This window comes from Pleurodeles waltl, chromosome 12, assembly GCF_031143425.1.
Source record: "Pleurodeles waltl isolate 20211129_DDA chromosome 12, aPleWal1.hap1.20221129, whole genome shotgun sequence".
Taxonomy (NCBI): Eukaryota; Metazoa; Chordata; class Amphibia; order Caudata; family Salamandridae; genus Pleurodeles; species Pleurodeles waltl.
The window spans coordinates 57,844,244-57,867,016 of NC_090451.1; positions in this window are offsets into that span (position 1 = coordinate 57,844,244).

The following is a 22,773-nucleotide window of genomic DNA, read 5'->3' on the forward strand; positions in this document are numbered from 1 at the left end:
GCTTTCTGTGCAAAAAATGTCCTAAGATCCGGAAGACGGGGCAAACACGTTCTGTGATGAAAGGCTCAACAGGGTCAATTCAGTGACATTAAGTACTTTAAATGGGCCGGTACTGGCCGGTACTGAGTACCGGCATTTTTTTTATTTTGAGAGGGATAGTAGTAGTACCGGTACATCTCAAGAAAAACGTAATACTTTTAATTGGAGAGTACCGGCACTTCTCAGAAACAAGCAGGTGCTCAAAAGAGTACCTGCACTTTATTTTTTCCATTTCAAGCACTGGATTTGGGGGAAGTGACATCACACACCCTTTGATGCACACTGACTTGACCCGGCTGAGCCCATGTATGACCCCCGAACACTCGGCTCCTGATTACTGCTGAGGAGTAAGGCAAGGGGCGGAGCCTACAAGAAGCACACCTGCCTCCTAGAGTTCGGTTCACTCTCTGTTCCTGCCCTCATGACACCTCAGACCAGGGGTAGCGAGTGGTAGGGAAGGCCAGGGTAGCAGAGGGAGCTACCCTTCATGGATGCACATGGAAGGATGCATGAGTAGTGGAGTGAAAACGTGTGAACCTTCTACTACCTACTGCATGGTTATAATACCTTCCAATGCACATGTAAGAGTTAGACTCGTATGTATGTGTGTATGGAATGGTGTATGTGTGTACGTAGCGGTGTGCACCCAGAATATCGAAACCAACATTTTGAAGCAATACAACACAGAGGCCAAAATATAGAAAATAAAATATCAACATGTAAGTAAGTCTAGATTTTCTATACCTAACTACACATACCTTGGCAATAATTACATCTTCGGGTAGGTAGATGTGGAGTTGGGAATAGTAAATCTATACTTACAATTAGCACTTACCTTTTGATTTGTGTCCCTCTATATTCTGTCCTCAATATTCTTGTACCACAATACTGTGGGGGTTGATGTTCAGTGGTACGACCTATGCATGTGGTATTTGTACAGCACAAACTTAGCTGGAAAGTTAACAGAACATTTTCCAGGATCAAATTCAAAGATACACTTGACCAGTGATAGGAGAGGGAGGTTTGTGTATGGTTAATCCATTTTGATGCAGTGATCTTTAAAGGGGAAAGCTGTCAACTCTTTCTTAAATTAAAGCAGCACTGGTGCCATCCTGATGTACAGCGCTCTACTGCCTTTTGGCAAGATTCACGCTATGGAAATACCATATACATATATTCTTATACACTTTCACTCATTGTTACGGAGTCTAGGTGCATAGAGTGAGAAAGCCAGTTGTCTTGTTTTTCCATTCTTACCCTTCTTAGCAGTCTAATGGTGTTCTGGGTGTGCAGAAAACAATCGAGATGGCCAGCAGCGGTTTCTTCTCGAGGGCGGGGGAGCGTCGTCCCCCACCCTCTGTGAGCTGCACACGCAAAAATAAAATGGCAAAGAAAAGCTTCATTGCCATTTTATTTTTATGGCGTAGCGTGCACCAGCCCATTGTCATGCTGGATGTGTCCGACTGGGGCACTGGCTTGACTGGACTCTCCAAAGTGCGCATGTCACTTTGGCCGGCTGTTTTGCGCTTTCCACTCAGCTGTTTTAAGACAACTGGGTGGAGACCCAGCACAGGCATCTGGAGCCTGAAGGGGCATCTAGCCAGGCCGTTCCATCCAATCCAGGTGCTGCTCTCATGCTGGTTAACAGCATGAGAGCAGCGTCTGGATTGATTAGGGCAGCTCTTCCAGCATTGGCGAAGGAGAAGAGCATGGAGGAGGACGCACAGCACGTGGGTAAGTGCAGTTTTTTTTAAACATGTGGTGCATGTGTGTGTAATGCATTTATGTGTGTAATGCATGTAAGTGTAGTGGTTGTGTTTATTTAGTACTTAGTATTATGGTGTGGCTTTTGGAGGGAGGGGTCGTTTACTTTGGGGTTTTTGAGGGAGAGGGTTTTTTATGTATTTATTTTTTGGTTGGGAAGTGATGGTGCACTTCACTTTCCCCACCGCTTTCAAAGGGGACCAGCCGCCGCTGGAGATGGGTAACTTGTCTGCAACATTAGCGGGGGTGCTGCTCAGGATAGCTTTATAAATGAAACAGCTTGGGTTAGGGATGGTGCAGTCCAGAAAGGAGAGCCACTGGTTCTCAGTCAGGATGGGGGTGATGTGATTATGCTTCTTTCGGCTCAGGGTGAGATGGGGTGCAGCGTGTAGAGAGCCCCTTATGTTTGCCACTGTGGATTCTGAGTGGCCGTGGAGCACGGTGTTACCACCATCTAGATGTGAGAGTATGAGGCGAGGGTTTGGATGGCAGGACTGAAGGTGCGTCCCGGAAGAACTTCTAATCCTGCCTTGAAAGTAACAGAACACATTTACAACCTTGGGAGATTGTACAGATTTGCAAACTCTTTTCAGGTTAATTCCCAGCCTGGATATGGTTTTGTGATTGTATTCTATCAAGGGCAGTGGTAAATCCGTATGCAGGATGAGAAGGGGCAGGAAAACCCCAAAATTAGTGGGGTTCATAGGAAGAAAATTGTTTTAAAGAACAAATGTACTTTTTGCAAATTATTTATTTATACACATGCAAAAATGCTTTGGAACGCGAGAACCCTGAGATTTCCAGGAGTCCTGGAATGATCCATGAATTTTAAAAATGGTGGCATTTTTTGCCTACTACAAGCTTAATGATGCAGGAGTACATTTCAGACTTATTTTGAGAATTGGACGATCAGTAATCTTTGGATCAGTGCATTGAGGTGTGAAACACACAAATCACTTATTAATTTACATTTATAACATCACCAATAAGTGGAATTTTCTAAATAAGGAAGAGAAGAGAGCAGGGAAATAAGCAAAGTGGAGCAACCTGCAGAAGAGATATATTTGAGAGCGGTACTCATGCAGTGGGATTATACAGAGCGCCGGTGATTAAGAGAAGAGCGAGAGGCAGAACTGCACGAATGAGGGACTGTGGAAGGGAGATGGAATCACAGGCGAGTTATGAAAAGTAACCAAAGGCTGGACTCACCAGCCCTAATAGCGAAAAAGAAGAGTTAGGAAAAAGCATGAGCAAAAGGCGTCGGCAAGAGGCCATCGAGGTAAGACAAGGTGCCAAGTTTTGGAGGGAAAATGTAAAACTGAGGATGCAAGGTGGGTCTGGGACACAAAGGGCGGCATTTAGAGCTTGGCAGATGTGGTGAACCACCAAAACCTGCCAGCTGTACTGCCTGCCCTATTTAGAGTGTATACCCCTGAGTCCCCATGGATGCACCCTTTGTAGGACTTACGGGCATTTGCCAGTTTCTGGCAGATGGTCTGCATCCGCCGAACTCCCAAGTGGCTAATAATGTATTATTTGGCATTTATTTTAATGCAATGCAGAACAGGTCAGTTCAGGCGTCTAAGGACAAGACTGAAATGACAAAGAGGTGGATACTGATGTGGGACTAACACCCAGCATTCTTGGGGACCATCACTTGGGAAGCCCAAGTTCTTTACCCAGCGTCGACCGCCCTTAGTTCGCCCTGCTCCTGTGCACCTCAGTGGTTGGGCATCGGCATGCTGGACGACTCTGCGGCAACGGTGCCGCTCGCGAGACCTGGTGCCCACTCACAGCTTGCGAGTTGCTTTCTACTCTCCATCATAAATAGGTCAGGAGTGCTCCTCTCCTCAGAAGTTCAGCTTGCTCTTCTTCTTGGCTAGCAGGACTTAATTTGTGCCGGAGGATGCAGGCAGTTGGAAACGGGGCTGATCTTTGGGGTTTAAGGTTATGGCCATAAATACATTAAATTGAAAAGCAGTAACTGTTGTGGAAGTATTCATCAACTACCACCCGTTCCGTAGCTTATCTTGCCCCAGCAGTATTACAAGAAGTAAGGTAGATTGCAGGGTTCAAAAACACTTCAAAGTAAATCTCATCCTTCATGACTACCAAGCATGGTTCAGGCCATCAAGGGATGTGGAACGGGGCTGGGCGATGTCACAGAACAACCGTTGTTGGCCTTCAATGAAAAAATACAACACATCCCTCATACACCTCAAACCCTCAGCAGCTTACCACATCATGGACCATGAGATACTGCTGAGCAGCCTCAAGGAGGAACTGTTACTGCCTCAGAAGGGAGTTGGTCCTTCCTCTGTTTATGCAACCAGCAAACCTGAATTGGATCACTGAAACTATCCCATCGGAAGGTGTCATGTGGAATTGGATCAATGAAACTGCCCCATCGGAAGGTGTCATGTGGAATTGGATCAATGAAACTGTCCCATCGGAAGGTGTCATGTGGCGTACCCAAGAGTCCATCCCTTTCGTGCCGGCTCTTTCATTTCTATGTGTCATTTGGGCGCTGCTCCTGGTGTAGCACCAGGCAAACCCCCAAACAAATGATGATGGCATTCAAACTAACCTCCAGCTAAAACAAGCCGAAGAATCAGGCACACATCTCCATCTGTCCGGACATCTATTTTGTTTGGAAAAAAGAGTTTCCTTTTACCTGAGCCAATACAAAAAAGATGATTATGGGAGCAAATGAATCCAGCTCGCTTCTATTCGGCATTCAGATAGTCCAGAACCGATCTGTTCAGGATGTATCTGGCCCTGTTGCAGTGTGGCCACATAAAACTTGCCTTTAAAATTCCACATCCTTAGTTGATGCAAGAATAAATATTTAGATCTTGTGTATTGTGTGCAAGGCTTACTGACGCAGAGGCGAAAGTAGTTCCGTGAAGACTGGATCCATGTTTGATTTTCAGGATATGCGTGTATGGTAGACCTACATGAAATGAACCTAAAGGGAAATCATTTATATTGTCAGTGGTTATTCTCAAAATCTGGCTTGCTTCCAGCCCTCATGGAACTATTTTGTACATCCTTAATAGTCCAGTGCCTTCCTATTCGTATGGGGAGTGCGCGAGTGGAAGTCCAAACACTGAGAAAACACTGGCATCTATGCTGCTTTCACAGTGTGATTCTTGTTTATAATAAATCTCCATTCCATTGATTTTCCTGTGAATCTCAGACTGTTTGTCCTGGCCTTGGCGTTTAATGCATCCTTTTAAGACATTAGGCTCTAATTGGTGTATCAGCCTTGCTGCTAATCAAAATTAATTTGTAATTGAGATCCAAAGCATTAAAGCATTAGTTGGGTGCCCCTCTTCCCCCACCAGGAGTATTCCTGACCTACACAGCAAAGTGATGCTTACCCAGACCAGTTGGTGTGTGGGACTAATCCACCCAAAACACAACGAATAAAGCAATTCAAAGTAATATTTAATAGTAAATTATTCTCCCTGGGCCCAATTTGCAAACTTATTTTCAGGCCCACGTTTAACACAGGTGCACACATGTAAATCCAGGTTTGGGATTCTCAAGACATGCTTCACAGTTGTAAAGAAAGATTAACACACAAGTACTTGCACCAGTGGGTAAACCTGCTCTAGGGTCAGGGGCTGATGTTTTAATTCAGAAAATAGAAGTTTGTGAAGACTCACAAATGTAATGTGCTTATTTTCAAGCTTTGTCCTGGGTCATTCACTCCTTTGAAGCGGGCAAAAATGCACTCCTAGTTAGAGAAGGAGTAAATGAGCATCATGGGAGGGGATCAGGAGGGAATCATGTCCAAACAAAATCTTTAAAATGCAAGTGCATTATTGCGTAAATGTATACCACCGACATTTATGCATGCAGAAATAATTCACAAATGTATCGCTCCTTGGAAAGTGCGTCTGTTATTGTTTTTCAGCGATGCTCCTGGAATCTTCTGTAAATTCCAATACGTGTAATATTTTCTCCAAACGTTGATGAAAACCTACGGGGCCCACCTAGCGCTTTTCGTTAGGCGCTGGGCACTATGCTCCGGTTTCACCGGTGTTAATGGATGCTGTTGTATTCAGTGCACAGTGCACCACTTCTAGTGCCCCTATGAGTCCGGGATGTATAATTCCGGTGCTGGTTAGGGCCAGGGTGAATCTTTGTGCTTCAACAAAACTACTGAGCGCGAATGGAAATATGTTGGCCACCTCCTTCGTCTCCTTTCCAACTGTTGTCCATTTTGGTTTTAATGAATTTGGGTGCATCGTGGGCAGACGTGGAACAATAATAGCTGCACAAATCCCATTCTTTATTCTATAATTTCTGAAAAGCTCCAACAACAAAATGCACCATTATTAAGCACAAAATGCCACTGCTCGCTGGTAACAGGTTGTTAGGATTGAGTAGGTTTTAGGACTCATTTTTTGACCTCAAAGTGACCTCACCCTCAGCAGGAGGCCATCCTTCTGGCGCCTCCAGCATCCCACATCCAAAGATTCTGATTCAGGCTGGGACATGGTTTCAGCACCTCTAAAGTTCTAAAGCTCCCTGAAGCCCAGTCCAGCTCCATCGAGACTATGCGCAGCACCAAGGATAGCGCCTCAGGTGGGCTTCCAAGGGAGTGCACATTAGTTCAATCTGTGGACTCAGGTGTTCCACACCCTCTCCTAGTTTTCACTTTCCATTCTGGGACCTACTGTCCTGCGTTCACAACTCAGGCAACTATAAATTCCAGAATGCAAAGAAAACACAGGAGTGGCGGAACTAGCTGAGCCGGACATAAGAAAATTGTTCATTGTCCCCTGTACCTGTGGCGTTGGGCCTGTCGGAGGTAGCAGTGCACAGCTGGCAATCAGAATTATTTTTGTTGCATGAAAAGGCGAATAAAACTCTGTTCTAAATGAAGCAATCCTCAATCCTCAAATCTCACGTCCACTAACATGATCTGGAATCATCTCTTGTGCCCACCCCTGCACCTGTGTGATCTGAGTGGCAATCTTGTGGGCACCCCATGAAGTCCATGAAATAATGAAGTGTTGCTGCCCTCTCCTGAGGTTGTTAAATCTTCTTATTTGGCCACTCTTTGGTCCACTTTGAAGGTAAAAAAAAGTGCTTAATGAGATAAAAGGCCAATTAACAACCTTTGACAACTGACAGAAAGGGGCAATGAGGCACCTCCCACCTGTCCCAATACTTCACTAACACAGGGAGGCATGCCTCCTCACTGTCCACGACTCATCCATCTCTGGAAGTAGAAAAGGCTGATTAGTTACAGGGGGTAAAAGTGGAAGGGTACAATTATCATTTACTTTTAATGGGACATACATTAAATTTCCCTTGGCAAAAACCAGAAAGTATGCAAAAATCAGATATGCAAGATTCACATATGCAAGTGTCTCCAAGAAATCCATGCATGAGTGTATATATAATGTGAATAAGTATCACGCTGTACGCAGATTGTATACCATATGTAAGTAAGACAGGGATGGTAAATCAAGAATAAATGTAATGTGGTGGGCGTCTCCAGGGGTACAAGTATCGTGCTGTGCGCAGATTGTATACCATGTGTAATTAAGATAGGGATGGTACATTGAGAATAAGCATAACGTGGTGGGCATCCCCAGGGGTACAAGTATACGTGCTGTGCGCAGATTGTATACCACATGTAAGTAAATAGGGATGGAACATTGAGAATGAGCGTAACGTGGTGGGCATCTCCAGGGGTACAAGTATCCGTGCTGTGTGTAGATTGTATACCATATGTAAGTAGATAGGGATAGTACATTGAGAATAAGCGTAACGTGCTGGGAATCTCCAGGGGTATAAGTATCCGTGCTGTGTGCAGATTGTATACCATGTGTAAGTAGATAGGGATGGTACATTGAGAATGAGCGTAACGTGGTGGGCATCTCCAGGGGTATAAGTATCCGTGCTGTGTGTAGATTGTATACCATATGTAAGTAGAATGGGATGGCACATTGAGAATAAGCATAACGTGCTGGGAATCTCCAGGGGTACAAGTATCCGTGCTGTGCGCAGATTGTATACCATATGTAAGTAAGATAGGGATGGTACATTGAGAATAAGCATAACGTGGTGGGCATCCCCAGGGGTACAAGTATACGTGCTGTGCGCAGATTGTATACCACATGTAAGTAAATAGGGATGGAACATTGAGAATGAGCGTAACGTGGTGGGCATCTCCAGGGGTACAAGTATCTGTGCTGTACGCAGATTGTATACCATGTGTAAGTAGATAGGGATGGTACATTGAGAATAAGCGTAACGTGGTGGGCATCTCCAGGGGTATAAGTATCCGTGCTGTGTGCAGATTGTATACCATGTGTAAGTAGATAGGGATGGTACATTGAGAATGAGCGTAACGTGGTGGGCATCTCCAGGGGTACAAGTATCTGTGCTGTACGCAGATTGTATACCATGTGTAAGTAGATAGGGATGGTACATTGAGAATAAGCGTAACGTGCTGGGCATCTCCAGGGGTACAAGTATCCGTGCTGTGTGCAGATTGTATACCATGTGTAAGTAGATAGGGATGGTACATTGAGAATAAGCGTAACGTGGTGGGCATCTCCAGGGGTATAAGTATCCGTGCTGTGTGCAGATTGTATACCATATGTAAGTAGATAGGGATGGTACATTGAGAATAAGCGTAACGTGGTGGGCATCTCCAGGGGTATAAGTATCCGTGCTGTACGCAGATTGTATACCACGTGTAAGTAGATAGGGATGGTACATTGAGAATAAGCGTAATGTGCTGGGCATCTCCAGGGGTATAAGTATCCGCGCTGTGCGCAGATTGTATACCACGTGTAAGTGGATTGGGATGGTACATTGAGAATAAGCGTAACATGGTGGGCATCTCCAGGGGTATAAGTATCCGTGCTGTGTGCAGATTGTATACCACGTGTAAGTAGATAGGGATGGTACATTGAGAATAAGCGTAACGTGCTGGGCATCTCCAGGGGTATAAGTATCCGTGCTGTGCGCAGATTGTATACCACGTGTAAAGATAGGGATGGTACATTGAGAATAAGCGTAACGTGCTGGGCATCTCCAGGGGTATAAGTATCCGTGCTGTGCGCAGATTGTATACCACGTGTAAAGATAGGGATGGTACATTGAGAATAAGGGTAATGTGGTGGGCATCCCAAGGGGTATAAGTATCTGTGCTGTGCGTAGATGGTATACCACGTGTAAGTAAGATAGGGAGGGTACATTGAGAATAAGGGTAATGTGGTGGGCATCTCCAAGGGTATAAGTATCCGTGCTGTGCACAGATTGTATACTAGGTGTAAGTAAGACAGGGATGGTACATTGAGAATAAGCTTAATGTGCTGGGCATCTCCAGGGGTAGAAGTATCCGTGCTGTACGCAGATTGTATACCACGTGTAAGTAAGATAGGGATGGTACATTGAGAATAAGCTTAATGTGCTGGGCATCTCCAGGGGTAGAAGTATCCGTGCTGTGCGCAGATTGTACATATGTAAGTAAGATAGGGATGGTACATTGAGAACAAGGGTAATGTGCTGGGCATCCCCAGGGGTATGAGTATCCGTGCTGTGCGTAGATTGTATACCACGTCTAAGTAAGATAGGGATGGTACATTGAGAATAAGCGTAACGTGGTGGGCATCTCCAGGGGTACAAGTATACGTGCTGTGCGCAGATTGTATACCATATGTAAGTAAGACCGGGATGGTACATTGAGAATAAGCGTAATGTGCTGGGAAACTCCAGGGGTATAAGTATCCGTGCTGTGCGCAGATTGTATGCCACGTGTAAGTAAGATAGGGATGGTACATTGAGAATAAGCGTAACGTGGTGGGCATCTCCAGGGGTATACGTATCCGTGCTGTGTGCAGATTGTATGCCACGTGTAAATAACATAGGGATGGTACATTGAGAATAAGGGTAATGTGGTGGGCATCCCCAGGGGTATAAGTATCCGTGCTGTGTGCAGATTGTATACCATGTGTAAGTAAGATAGGGATGGTACATTGAGAATGAGCGTAACGTGGTGGGCATCTCCAGGGGTACAAGTATCTGTGCTGTACGCAGATTGTATACCATGTGTAAGTAGATAGGGATGGTACATTGAGAATAAGCGTAACGTGGTGGGCATCTCCAGGGGTACAAGTATACGTGCTGTGCGCAGATTGTATACCACATGTAAGTAAATAGGGATGGAACATTGAGAATGAGCGTAACGTGGTGGGCATCTCCAGGGGTACAAGTATCTGTGCTGTACGCAGATTGTATACCATGTGTAAGTAGATAGGGATGGTACATTGAGAATAAGCGTAACGTGGTGGGCATCTCCAGGGGTATAAGTATCCGTGCTGTGTGCAGATTGTATACCATGTGTAAGTAAGATAGGGATGGTACATTGAGAATGAGCGTAACGTGGTGGGCATCTCCAGGGGTACAAGTATCTGTGCTGTACGCAGATTGTATACCATGTGTAAGTAGATAGGGATGGTACATTGAGAATAAGCGTAACGTGGTGGGCATCTCCAGGGGTATAAGTATCCGTGCTGTGTGCAGATTGTATACCATGTGTAAGTAGATAGGGATGGTACATTGAGAATAAGCATAACGTGGTGGGCATCTCCAGGGGTATAAGTATCCGTGCTGTGTGCAGATTGTATACCATATGTAAGTAAATAGGGATGGAACATTGAGAATGAGCGAACGTGGTGGGCATCTCCAGGGGTACAAGTATCTGTGCTGTGCGTAGATTGTATACCACGTGTAAGTAGATAGGGATGGTACATTGAGAATAACCGTAACATAGTGGGCATCTCTAGGGGTACAAGTATCCGTGCTGTGTGCAGATTGTATACCACGTGTAGGTAAGATAGGGATCGTACATTGAGAATAAGGGTAATGTGCTGGGCATCTCCAGGGGTATAAGTATCCGTGCTGTGCGCAGATTGTATACCACGTGTAAGTAGATAGGGATGGTACATTGAGAATAAGCGTAATGTGCTGGGCATCTCCAGGGGTATAAGTATCCGCGCTGTGCGCAGATTGTATACCACGTGTAAGTGGATTGGGATGGTACATTGAGAATAAGCGTAACATGGTGGGCATCTCCAGGGGTATAAGTATCTGTGCTGTGTGCAGATTGTATACCACGTGTAAGTAGATAGGGATGGTACATTGAGAATAAGCGTAACGTGCTGGGCATCTCCAGGGGTATAAGTATCCGTGCTGTGCGCAGATTGTATACCACGTGTAAAGATAGGGATGGTACATTGAGAATAAGCGTAACGTGCTGGGCATCTCCAGGGGTATAAGTATCCGTGCTGTGCGCAGATTGTATACCACGTGGAAAGATAGGGATGGTACATTGAGAATAAGGGTAATGTGGTGGGCATCCCAAGGGGTATAAGTATCTGTGCTGTGCGTAGATGGTATACCACGTGTAAGTAAGATAGGGAGGGTACATTGAGAATAAGGGTAATGTGGTGGGCATCTCCAGGGGTATAAGTATCCGTGCTGTGTGCAGATTGTATACCATGTGTAAAGATAGGGATGGTACATTGAGAATAAGGGTAATGTGGTGGGCATCCCAAGGGGTATAAGTATCTGTGCTGTGCGTAGATGGTATACCACGTGTAAGTAAGATAGGGAGGGTACATTGAGAATAAGGGTAATGTGGTGGGCATCTCCAAGGGTATAAGTATCCGTGCTGTGCACATATTGTATACTAGGTGTAAGTAAGACAGGGATGGTACATTGAGAATAAGCTTAATGTGCTGGGCATCTCCAGGGGTAGAAGTATCCGTGCTGTGCGTAGATTGTATACCATGTGTAAGTAAGATAGGGATGGTACATTGAGAACAAGGGTAATGTGCTGGGCATCCCCAGGGGTATAAGTATCCGTGCTGTGCGCAGATTGTACATATGTAAGTAGATAGGGATGGTACATTGAGAACAAGGGTAATGTGCTGGGCATCCCCAGGGGTATGAGTATCCGTGCTGTGCGCAGATTGTATACCACGTCTAAGTAAGACAGGGATGGTACATTGAGAATAAGCGTAATGTGCTGGGAAACTCCAGGGGTAGAAGTATCCGTGCTGTGCGCAGATTGTATACCATGTGTAAGTAAGATAGGGATGGTACATTGAGAATGAGCGTAACGTGGTGGGCATCTCCAGGGGTACAAGTAACCGTGCTGTGCGCAGATTGTATACCACGTGTAAGTAAGATAGGGATGGTACATTGAGAATAAGCGTAATGTGGTGGGCGTCTCTAGGGGTATACGTATCCGTGCTGTGCGCAGATTGTATACCACGTGTAAGTAGATAGGGATGGTACATTGAGAATAAGGGTAATGTGGTGGGCATCCCAAGGGGTATAAGTATCTGTGCTGTGCGTAGATGGTATACCACGTGTAAGTAACATAGGGATGGTACATTGAGAATAAGCGTAACGTGGTGGGCATCCCCAGGGGTACAAGTATACGTGCTGTGCGCAGATTGTATACCACATGTAAGTAAATAGGGATGGTACATTGAGAATGAGCGTAACGTGGTGGGCATCTCCAGGGGTACAAGTATCCGTGCTGTACGCAGATTGTATACCATGTGTAAGTAGATAGGGATGGTACATTGAGAATAAGCGTAACGTGGTGGGCATCTCCAGGGGTATAAGTATCCGTGCTGTGCGCAGATTTTATACCATGTGTAAGTAGATAGGGATGGTACATTGAGAATAAGTGTAACGTGGTGGGCATCCCCAGGGGTACAAGTATCCGTGCTGTGTGCAGATTGTATACCACGTGTAAGTAACATAGGGATGGTACATTGAGAATAAGCGTAATGTGCTGGGCATCCCCAGGGGTATAAGTATCCGCGCTGTGCGCAGATTGTATACCATGTGTAAGTAAGATAGGGATGGTACATTGAGAATAAGAGTAATGTGGTGGGCATCCCCAGGGGTATAAGTATCCGTGCTGTGTGCAGATTGTATACCATGTGTAAGTAAGATAGGGATGGTACATTGAGAATAAGTGTAACGTGGTGGGCATCCCCAGGGGTACAAGTATCCGTGCTGTGTGCAGATTGTATACCACGTGTAAGTAACATAGGGATGGTACATTGAGAATAAGCGTAATGTGCTGGGCATCCCCAGGGGTATAAGTATCCGTGCTGTGCGCAGATTGTATACCATGTGTAAGTAAGATAGGGATGGTACATTGAGAATAGGCGTAACGTGGTGGGCATCTCCAGGGGTACAAGTATCCGTGCTCTACGCAGATTGTATACCACGTGTAAGTAAGATAGAGATGGTACATTGAGAATAAGGGTAATGTGGTGGGCATCCCCAGGGGTATAAGTATCCGTGCTGTGTGCAGATTGTATGCCACGTGTAAGTAACATAGGGATGGTACATTGAGAATAGGCGTAATGTGTTGGGCGTCTCCAGGGGTATAAGTATCTGTGCTGTACGCAGATTGTATGCCACGTGTAAGTAACCTAGGGATGGTACATTGAGAATAGGCGTAACGTGGTGGGCATCTCCAGGGGTATAAGTATCCGTGCTGTGTGCAGATTGTATACCATATGTAAGTAGATAGGGATGGTACATTGAGAATAGGCGTAATGTGTTGGGCGTCTCTAGGGGTATACGTATCCGTGCTGTGTGCAGATTGTATACCATGTGTAAGTAAGATAGGGATGGTACATTGAGAATAAGCGTAATGTGTGAAATGCAAATTAGAGTAACAACCACAATATCTGATTTTCAGGAGATTCGCACTTACTTATCTTCCATCTAGCATCACAGTGGAGCCAATAAAAGTGTTATGAAAATATTGCTGAAGGATATCAATTAATTGAGGGCTTACAGAAGGTGTGGCAGTCAGGGGAAAATGTGTTCAGTATGAAAGTCTCTACTCTATAAAAAGAAAGTTGATGGTGTTTCCTTCTCCAAAATATGCTGACAATGTGTTTTCTAGACATTTTGCAGGCATCAGGTTTAGTTTTCGTAAGTTAGCATTCTGCTTGAATGCCACATATTGATGGGCGCATGTTATATAATGCGTAAAGTATTCCAGCTAGTCACATACATTTACCTGAATCACCAAAACACTGTAATTTACGGATATGATCAGGTGTTACCGATTCATTCAATAATTACTATCTTTACTCTCCATCCTCTGTGGATCAGCATCTCAATGGCTCCCCATTAGTAGAGGCGTCCACACTCAGGCCTTAGTTGGCCAAACTAGGCTCCTCAATAAACTTTTACTTTCCATAATTCAATTGAGAAGAAATGGTATTTTTGATCCACGTACACTTTGAGGCCAAAAAGCATCACTGCAAGATTCACAACTTTCCAAAATGGTATTCCTGGGACATCGCCAAGAGTCTGGATGGAGAGAAGGATATTTATGTAATATAAGTGACATGTTCAATACGAAGACTTGGGGCCTTATAACGACCTTGACGGAGGAATATCCAGTCCGCTGTATTATGATCCCATTATATTCAATGAGGGTCGTACTATGATGGACGGGATATCTGTCACATTTGTGATGGAGGAAACTCCTCCGTCAAGGTCGTAATAAAGCCTTTGGTGTCCAGTTCAGAAAAACACACATCAATGATGAATCCCTTAACTTGCATCTGTGTTGGTTCTTAAAGTACACCTTTCGGGGTAATCCTGGAGTATTCACTAACCTTTCCTTCCCAAGTAAGTGTAAGTTATGACTGTCTTAAGAAATATGGTTTCAAATTCACTAGAAAAAGACACCCACCAGTGTTTCCATAATATATTTCAGGAATATGCATAAAATACTTCACTTTAGAATTGGGAAATTATCACATTTTAAAATTATCTTAAAAATGCATTTTTCTCTCTCATTTACAAAACAATTCCTACAATGTCTTTTCTTCTTTTACCCCCTGTTAAAATTGGGGTGGTTGACAGTCTTTCTCTCACTTTCTGCAGCAATTATGTCTGATCCTTCTAGTTGGAGCTTAAGTGTGCAGACGGGTATTAGAAAATCACTTAATATGTTTGTGAAACTGAAAACGCATACATTTATGTAGCTATGTCCCATAATATGTATTTGTGTGGAAGCAAAGAACTTTTGAATAATATTGATGCAGACCAAAAGGTTAAGTGAGAGATGCACTTTTAAGCCAGACCTAAAACTCCATGTAGGTTAGTGACTGCCCTCCTCCCATCTGTGCTTCAGCCAGAGACAAACAACATAAATTATCCAGTTATCTAAGACGCTTCATTTACTTTACAATGTCATGCGTGCGCCCCTGATAATTCGAGCTCGGACAGCTGGATACATAAACAAAATGATCACAGCTGTGTGGAGGGCAAGCACTTTTTTGTGGAAGCACACACCTGCCCAAACAAAACATGTACTCCTGGCTCCCAACATGTGGGCGGAGCCAAATCTCCCCTCCAGGAATGCGCACATAATTGTCTGGCAACATTAGCGCTTCCAAGCCAGGCTGTAAAAATAAAGAAATAAAAAACCTGACCAGTGTGGCATGAAGGATATTAATTTTTAACGTTGTCTTCGGTATCAGCAGCAGTCATAAACTCTTACCTTGAACGCTCATTAAGCATTCAGTGTGGAATTACAAAATTCTTTTAGTTTAGGTTTCAATTTAAGAAAAAATATCACTTTAAATGGAAACAGATTAACTTAATACATAATGCAAAATATCTGACAAGATAGCATAACAATAATACTAATTAATTGATAACATAATATAACAAAGCTTAAGATAAGACTAACCTCACATAAAATACAATAATGCACAATAAAATTACACTAAAACATAGCATAACTAAGCATACAATAACAAAAGATACAAATATAACATGACATGAGATAAAGCTTAACATAACACAGCAGAGCATGTACCAAGGGCCACTGAACCCGAGGCTCAAATTAGGGATCTATGAGTCAGAAACAACAAAAGGCCCTGCAGACCTGTTTTTTTACATTACACAGATGTATAGCAAGAGTCAAACAGAGAGATACAAGCTGTCAGGCCATAAAAAGAGAAACAAATGTAAAGCAGTATTCTGTAGTTTGCCTGTGGTCTTGATAGCCTCTTGAAATAACTGCTGTTTCATAAGAGTTTCTGTGGTGTAACATGATTAGGTACAAATAATTACTCAAAAGATTTATGACACGGAAGAAATCATTATTTTCACTGCAGAGAAGGAGCCCTTACCAGTTCATCAACCGGCACATTAGTTGTGCCTGGACGAAGGTTTCACCTTATTAGTACCTGTTTAATATCTGAATACACCAATCAACAGCTAGAAGGTGACTAATTAACTTTTGCAAAGTGTCTTTCCTGATGTGCCACACCACAAGTTGCAAACACACTTTTTCTTGTTAAAGTCTCTATAAGGTGGTGGGATGTGTGACAAGTGTGGCAAATCCTAAATTAGACAGAAAAGTTCACAAATGCAGAATTCCGCTGCTCTATATATAGCATGACAAATAACATATTTGTTGAGGCTGGAATGTCCTCTGTATGGTGTACAGTAATTTTGCCCTGCCCTGAGTACATGACTATGGCCCTCATTCTGACCTTGGCGGGCGGCGGAGGCCGCCCGCCAAAGTCCCGCCGTCAGGTTACCGTTCCGCGGTCGAAAGACCGCGGCGGTAATTCTGACTTTCCCGCTGGGCTGGCGGGCGGTCGCCTTCAGACCGCCAGCCAGCCCAGCGGGAAAGAGGCTTCCACGATGAAGCCGGCTCGGAATCGAGCCGGCGGAGTGGAAGCTGTGCGACGGGTGCAGTTGCACCCGTCGCGTATTTCACTGTCTGTGCAGCAGACAGTGAAATACATGTAGGGGCCCTCTTACGGGGGCCCCTGCAATGCCCATGCCAGTGGCATGGGCACTGCAGGGGCCCCCAGGGGCCCCGCGACCCCCCCTACCGCCATCCGGATCTCGGCGGTCCGACCGCCGGGATCTGGATGGCGGTAGGGGGGGTCGGAATCCCCGCGGCGGTGCAGCAAGCTGCGCCGCCGCGGAGGATTCAATGGGGCCGCGGTACACTGGCGGGACCCCGCCAGTGGTGCCGGTCCGACCGCGGCTTTACCGCCGCGGTCGGAATCCCCATTGGAGCCGGCGGTGCTCCCGCGGTCCTCCGCCCTGGCGGAATGACCACCTATATTTTCTAACACTGCAGAACTGTGTGTATATATATATATATATACACACACACACACACACCTACCTACTGGCAGTTGCCAGTAGGTAGTTATGGCTAGGACCATGTTTCCTTAGAAAAAGTGTTTTTGGACTTGCCTATATCTTTGGCACCGTTTAATGAATCTTCACAACATTTTCCCAAAAAAAAGTGTTGCAGTGGTTCTTGTTGCACACGGAAAGGTTCGGGGTGATCCGTCCAGTGGGGACCAAGAAAAAGGGGGCTCAAAAAAAGTTCCCATGTTAATTCCCATAGGATTCTGGATTCTGGATTCCCAGGGCAAAGCTTGAAAAAAGTGAAGGGGGTCCCTATGGGACCCCTGCTTCTCTGGGGACTACCACGTCCCCAAGGGCTTCTGGTTAAGTATATGTGGGGGCCCCGCGGCTCCCCCACACCCCAAGGACCACCACCCCTGGGGCAAAGTGTAAAAAATAGAAAGGACCGGGGACCATCCCCCCTGGGGCTATGTCATTGTTAGAGGGGGCCGCACAGCCCCGCTTGTGGAGCCTCTGATGGCCCTGGGGTCCGCCACCCCCCAGGGTCAGCTCCTGCAATGCCCCAGGGGTGCCCAACCCTGGGACATAGCTGTTTGATGTTTGACAGCAGAACTGTAAAGCAGCAAACAGCAGAGCAGAGGACAGCGATGAAGTGCTTCAGCAAGCACAGAGCTGTGTCAGTGCAGAACCCTGCTTGCTGAATGAATGGCACTGCAGGAGAAGCCTTAAGGCTTTCCCTGCAGTGTCAGGTAGCCCGAAAGGGCATTTTATTATAATTTTTGTTTTTTATAAAAATAAAAAAAATTGAAGGGACCAAGCGGGCAAAAAAAATAATACAAAAAAATCCCACGTAGCTCAGTGCAAAGGTCGCAGACTTTCATACTGAGCTTTAGAGGTTTGAGTCCAGCTGGACTCATTTTACTTATATTTTTGGTAATAAACAAAACATTATATTTTTAAAAAAATCACATTTTTGATTTTAAATTGGAAACAAATAACTCTTTCTAAGTAAATCAGACATCAAAGAGTAAACAATTCTACCTTTCCCTCTCACTTTCTTTCACTCTCCTTGTCTCTCTTTCAATCAGTAGTCCCACTCACACACCCTCTCAGACACTTACGCAACCACTCACAGACCCACTCAGACTCTCACGCACCCACTCAGACCCTCATGTACTCACTCAAAGCCCCAGTTAGACCCTCATGCACCCACTCACACCCACTCACCAGTTACGGACCCACAGACACCCACTCAGACCGTCACACACCCACTCACAGACCCACGTACACCCTCATGCACCCACTTACAGACCCACACACATACTGATGCACACACTAAAACATTGATGCATGCACTCTGACCCCCAATTGACACTATTAAACCTGATACAGCCTCTTACACCTATTCTCAAACCTAAAGAGGCCGCAGACAACTTCCACTGTGCATGTGCAAGGGGTCATGCACACCATTGGGTTGGGTGGCTCGGGGGTTGGCCGCAGGGATTGACTACAAGTCAGCTCTTGCAGGCAAACCCTACTGCACACTGGAGAAGGTTGTGCACGGTGCAAGTTTATGTGTTTATAGGGAGTTGGCCTCAGGGCCTGGCTGCAGGCCGTTCATGGCAGTGGTTGGCTTCATGTATAGCAATGAAAATTACTATACGTTAAAAAGAAACTAGAAATTCTCTGAAAAAGACAAAGGTTACAGGGACGTTATAGTTAGGTTCTGAATTTACTCACACAAAACCATATAAAAAATAAATAAATAATAATAATATAAATTCAGCAGTTATAATTAGAGTTCTTTTAACTTTTGGGCCATAGGTGACTGCCTATTGTGATGCTTCCAGGCATATCTTTGACAGTCATCCCACGCATGTGATTGGAAAGAAACGTGAATGTTCCATCGCTATGAAGATTTATCAGTCAAAACACTTGTAAATAAACAAACACACTGCCAAGCCATACTAGGATTTGAACGTTCAGCCTACCAAGTGACAGCACAAGAACTTGACCATTAGTCCAGAAGAGACACTGTTCCTCTCTGCATCCAAACGTAACCATAACTTTGTCCCAAACATCTTGTTAGTCTTACTCTTTGAAGTCATTGAATGGAAAGACCATTGTAAAGACAATCTCTTGCTCTCTCTCTTCAGAGATTTACAGGACCGCAGGGAGAGCCTGAAGGCCCTAGCAGCTCCCTGCTAGTGGGAGCAATGTTTTCATCTGTTTCCCTGCACGCAAATATGCGTGCAGGGAAACAGATGAAAACTCCGCTTTCTGGCAGCGGGAACTGTTTGACAGCTCTTGCTGTCAGAAAGCGGACTTTGTTTGCTTTCGCTTGGTGGAAGCTGTCAGCTCCCACCAAGCAAGAGCAAACAGCTATGTCCCTGGGGTGGGCACCCGGGGACATAGCAGGAGTCGGCCCTCGGGGGGGGAGGCTGTGGGGAAGGAGAGTGGCGATCCCCAGTGTCATCAATGGCTCCTTGACGGGGGCTGCGGGGCCCGCCTCCAACAAGCATTGCCCTGGGGAGGTGGTGGTCCCTGGGGCTCAGGGTTACAAAATGGACCCCTATCACTCTTACTATTTCCCTGGGGAGGTGGTCCCTGGGGGCTGCAGTAGGGGGGGCAGCGCGGGCCCCATATACAATTAGTATTTAGCTCCGGGGGGCAGGCACCCACCCTGCTTTGTGTTTATTTAAAGTCCTGGGGAGGTGGTGGGGCCCATGGCTTTGGGGGGGCTGCATAGCCTCCGCATACAATCAGTATTTTAAAAACACTTTTACTGCACATTTTCGACACTGTGAATTTTAAAGTCATTTTTTTTTAATGCTTTTTTTGCCCTGGCGGGATCCCCTGCAATGAATTTAATGATAGCCCTGGGGAGTTGCCGGACCCTGAGGGTTGTGGGGGGGAGCCGCGCGCCCCCGCCACTTTGCATTTATTTAGAGCCCCAGGGAGGTGATGGTTCCAGGGGCAGTGGGCGGGCCTCGCGTCCCCCCTGCTTTGTATCTATTTAAAGCCCCAGGGAGGTTGCACTCCTCGGACTGCAGGGAGGGGGGCCAAAGAACAGCCCCCCCCACATACAACTAGTATTAAGCTCCGGGGAGGTGGCTGTCCCCAGGGCTGAGGGGGGACACATGCCTCCCCACCCGCTTTGAATTTATTTAAAGCCCTGGGGATATGGCGGCCACCGGGGCTGCTGGGGGGGGGATGTGGCCCCCTGCATACAATTAACATTTAAGCCCAAGGAGGTGGCTGTCCCCGAGGCAAAGATAAGCCCAGGAGGGTGGGACACATGTGCCCCCCTCCTTTGTTTTAAACATGCACCTGGGACCTGGCCCACCCAGGAGCTTTAATCAAAGAAGTGAGGGGAGACCTCACTTGTTTTTCTTTAATTTTTTACCACGAATTCTTGACAATGTCACGAATTTGCAGTATTTATTTTTTTTAAATGCTTCAACCCACCCGTGCCCAGACCCCTTTCTCCTTTCCTCTGCCCCCCACTGGTCCCATCCGGAGGCCACCTCTGCATTCGTCTCACCTACGTTTTACCCCCAACTCGGTCACTGAGCCCATGGTACCGCCTTCCTCACCCTGCCTCCATTTCATCATATGTCTCGCTATTAGTATATGGATCCACTGTGGTTTATTTCTCCTCCTGACGCAGTCCCCCTTCCCCTACCAGCCCCCTCTGGTCCAGCTTTCCCCGTGTTTGCAAAGCCCATAGAGCTACGCCATCTAGGTTTCCTTTGCCCCTCCTCCCCTCTAGGAATGAATCTTGCATGGATATCCCTTTTACCTATTATTGTACCTTACTCTTTTATTTTCCAATTTTCCTCACCAGGGGCCAGATGTAGGAAAATTGCAAATTGCGACTTGCAATTTGCGAGTCCTTCCGACTCGCAAATTGCAAGTCGCAATTTGCAATGCAGAACGGTGTCTCAGACACCGTCTGCGAGTCGGTATGGGGTCGCAGAGACCCACCTCATTAATATTAATGAGGTGGGTCGCAAATTGCGGCCCCATACCGACTATAGGCACTCGCAAACATGGAGGCCTGCTGTAGTCAGCAGACCTCCATGTTCGTGACTGCTTTTAAATAAAGCAGTTTTTTTTTTTTTAAGTGTAGCCCGTTTTCCTTAAAGGAAAACAAGCTGCACTTAAAAAAAAATCCGAAACCTTTAGTTTCGGTATTTTTTCAGGGCAGGTAGTGGTCCCTTGGACCACTACCTGCCCTGAAAAAATAGTTTTGGGTCCATTCACAAAGGGGAAGGGGTCCCATGGGGACCCCTTCCAATTTGCGAGTGGGTTACCATCCACTTGAAGTGGATGGTAACTGCGACACCATTTGCGACCGCATATGCGGTCGCAAATGGTATTGCATACCACTCCGAATCGCAAATAGGAAGGGAACACCCCTTCCTATTTGCGATTCTGAAATGCATTTTGCGAGTCGGTCCCAACTCGCAATATGCATTTCTGAATAGAAACATGCGATTTGCGAGTCGCAAATGGCAATTTTTGCCGTTTGCGACTCGCAAATGCTTTCCTACATCTGGCCCCAGATTCCTCCACACATCAGTCACATACTGCTCCGCCCCTTCCTGTTATTTATCTTCTTCTCTAATGTACTTTGCTCCCTACTTGTTTTGCTTATTTTCCTATACTGCAGTTAGTGTTGGTGCTAATGTACTTGGCTTTTCTTCAATAAAAAATTGCAACACACACAAAAAAGTGCTTTTTTCTCCAGCTGGGTCCCCCTGCACTGTATTTAATGAAAGCCCAGTGGAGTTGGCGGCCCGCTGGGGCTGTGGGGGGGGGGCGCGCCCCCCTACTTTGTATTTATTTAAAGCCCCGGGAATGTGAGGGCCCCAGGGGCTGCAGGGGGGGGGCGTGCAGCACCCCTGCTTTGTATTTATTTGAAGCCCCAGGAAGGTGGTGGCCCGGGGCCTGAGGGGGCAGCATGGCCCTCCATATACAGTTAGTAATAACCCCCAGGGCTGCAGGGGGCAAAGCGCACCTCCTGCTTTGTATTTATTTAAAGCCCTGGGGAGGTGGAAGTTTCTGGGGCTGCGGAGGGGGGACCCAGAGGGGGACGGTGTGCTCCTCTTCTTTATTTTGAACATGCCCCTGGGACCTGGCCCATCCAGGGCCTCTAATCAAAGAAGTGTCTTTACAGCGAATTTGAGATGACATCGCAAATTTGCAATAACATATTTATTTTTTTAAGTGCTTTTTTACCCTGGCGGGATCCCTCTGGAACCCCAACACCAGCTAAGGGGTCAGGTTGTACCTAACATGGCCCCTTTTTCTGTTTTTGCATTTTTTCCTGGTTGAAATGTTGGCAGCCGATCAAAGCTGTGTATTTCCCTGCACAAGCTAGACATTATTCACAAATACATCACGAAGGATCTGCAGCCCTAGATATACAAATGTATTCTCTTCTTTCATTTCTCAAAAACTACTGAAAGGATTGACACCAAATAAGCGAAAGCTCAATCTTGGTACCAAAAGCTAGCTTTCTGCCAAATTTAGTGTAATTCCGATAGGAATCAACATGGGAAACAAAACTTTTTTGACCTCCACCCATTTTTCTCAGCACCCACTTGATGCATCACCTCGAAACTACGCAGGCGCAACAAGAATCACCGACACACGCTTGTTTGAAAATTTAGTGAAGATTCGTCAAACGGTGCCAAGGACATAGGCAAGTCAAAAATGCTTTTTCTATGGAAACATGGCCCTAACTATGAC